This window comes from Delphinus delphis, chromosome 14, assembly GCF_949987515.2.
Source record: "Delphinus delphis chromosome 14, mDelDel1.2, whole genome shotgun sequence".
In the NCBI taxonomy this organism is placed as follows: Eukaryota; Metazoa; Chordata; class Mammalia; order Artiodactyla; family Delphinidae; genus Delphinus; species Delphinus delphis.
Window position 1 is genome coordinate 78,107,135 of NC_082696.1, and position 2,617 is coordinate 78,109,751.

The 2,617-nt window shown below is 44.4% G+C and overlaps 1 pseudogene; it reads left to right on the forward strand.

Annotated features, from left to right (window-relative positions):
• The first annotated feature begins 313 nt into the window (after positions 1 to 313).
• Positions 314 to 794, forward strand: LOC132437387 (low molecular weight phosphotyrosine protein phosphatase pseudogene; annotated as a pseudogene).
• The last annotated feature ends 1,823 nt before the right edge of the window (positions 795 to 2,617 follow it).

Here is a 2,617-nt window from a genome sequence, read left to right on the forward strand (position 1 = left end):
ACTCAAAAGAGCTCCATTTTCTATATCTTAGCTAAACTTACAGATTTGGCCATTTGATGAATGAGGCCCTCAAATTATAAGATTTTCATGAACTGCAGAACTGTGTCTTTAACAAAAATACTACATAAGAAAAAAAAAGCTGAACTTAGGCACAACTCTCCTGAGATTTTGCTAACCTCTGATATACATAATAATTAAATTGGCTGGGAACTGAAGACTTGCTGTCCTTAATTTCACTTTTATGCAAAGGCGAGAATGTCATTCATTCAGGCATCAATCTTAATTAAGACTTCTTGGTGGGGAGGGGGGGAAGATGGCCGAGCAGGTGACCAAGTCGGGGGTGTTCGTGTGTCTGGGTAACATCTGTCTATTACCCACTGCAGAAGCAGTCTTCAGGAAACTTGTAACTGATCAAAGCGTTTCAGATACTTGGAGGATGGACAGTGCAGCGACGTCCACGTATGAACTAGGAAACCCTCCTGATTATCGGGGGGCAGGCTTGCATGAAGAAGCATGGTACTCCCATGAGTCACGTTGCCCGGCAGGTTACCAAAGAAGACTTTGCCGCTGCTTTTGACTGTATACTACGTATGGATGAAAGCAACCGTAGAGATTTGAATAGAAAAAGTAACCAAGTTAAAAACTGCAGAGCGAAAATTGAACTACTTGGGAGCTACGAGCCACAAAAACAACTCATTTCTGAAGATCGCTATGACGGCAGTGACGTTCACTTTGAGACCATCTACCAGCAGTGCGTGCAGTGCTGCAGAGCTGCCCTGGAGAAGGTCCGCTGACCCGGGTCCAGTCCTGCGCGGCCCAAGCTCAACCCCACAGCCCGGGGGCTCAGTCGAGTGTCACAGTGTCACCCTTCCCTAGCTCAAGGCCACAGGCCTTTCTTCAGTTGACTCACGTTTCTTACCTTAAAAAATAATTGTAGATGGAAATCAGTTGTGTTTGGCGGAAGAATAAATAAAAATTTTTGATTCAGACAGTTTACGAGGTGAAGAAGAATCAGAAAGCAGTGCTCCCACTGTCCATTTTGGATGATGTGTGATGTTCGCCCGTCTGCTCAGGGTCAGGCAGTAGTCCGGGCAGAGTAAGTGCATAAGTAAGCAAGTTGCTTCCACTTGAGTCATCTGTTCATGGAAGAAGCTGGAGGCCCTGCAGCCATAGCGACCTTGCCCCGCTACCTCCATCTTCAGCAGAGTGTGGGTTCTCCTCCTTGGGGCTGCAGCCCCAAGACAGGTCCCCGTGTGGAGGACTAGATGAGCAACAGCTCTCCTCCACTCACTGTTTATAGTTGGCGACCCAAAATCCTGGGAGCACACAGGCACAGATCAGTCTGACTGACGGTCGCTTAGAAGCAGGGAGAGTTCAGAGGAACGACTTCCAGTCCTCGGTATCGGGAGGGTCCCCGGTAGGAGACGTTGAGTCTTGAACCCACTTGGGCCTGAGGGATGTGCAAGGCAGCTTTCCCACCAGGCCACCAGGGGTGGCAGAGGCAGAAATACGGGGAGGTCTTGGCAAGAAAACGGAGCAGGGCTTCCCTGGTGGCGCAGTGGTTGAGAGTCCGCCTGCCGATGCAGGGGACGCGGGTTCGTGCCCTGGTCCAGGAGGGAGGATCCCACATGCCGCGGAGCGGCTGGGCCCGTGAGTCATGGCTGCTGAGCCTGCGCGTCCGGAGCCTGTGCTCCGCAACAGGAGAGGCCACGACAGTGAGAGGCCCGCGTACCGCAAAAAAAAAAAAAAAAAAAGAAAAAAGAAAGAAAGAAAGAAAAAGAAAACTGAGCAAACTTGTGTCTGGCTTCCTGCGGAATTGCTCCATGAGATTCTTATCCTGAAAACTTGAGAGGTTAAGTGCATTGAGAATTTGATAATGGTATCCCTAAAAAGTAAAGATTGAGAAAAAATGTTTAACTGCAACTAGAACATAGGAAAGTAAGGCACTTCAAAAGTTATACCCTAGTGCCCTAATCATTCAGTAATTGCTTAATAATCTCAAAGTAAAGAAATTTCTTACTCTTTTCTGTTCCTTCATATTCATAAATAAATCTCGACAGTTTGCTTTCTTTAATGTTTATATATATATATGACTTAACTTAAATACGGATTCTCAGACAACTCCTAGGATTCTTAAGTTGACTTTATCCTTACAGCTGTATCCAGACTAGGAGTCATATGAACAGAGAAACTCATTGCTGAATTCACTTGTCTTTTAAAAATTAGATCCAATCAGATTGGTTCAAAATATATCTACCTGTACAAATCTGGAGCTTCTTGGAAGTCTTAAGGTCACTCTTAGTTTAGTGTTTCCATTACAAAGTCATACAGGATATACAGATGCAACCTTTATTTGAAATATTCACTAACAAATCAGGTTCTATCTAAAGAAATATGTCAAAATATATAGCGCCACTCTCTTTAAAAAATGGTGATTTCATTGTCCCTTACAAGAATTCATAGCCTTCCCATTTTATTTATGTATGCCTTTTATATTCTGTGACATTCTGCCAGTATTTCAATCTCTTCATAGATTTGTAACTCACGAATTCCCAATGATGAACTTTTTCGGAAGTAAAGAGTCACTTTGAAGATTTCATTATAACAATAACAACAA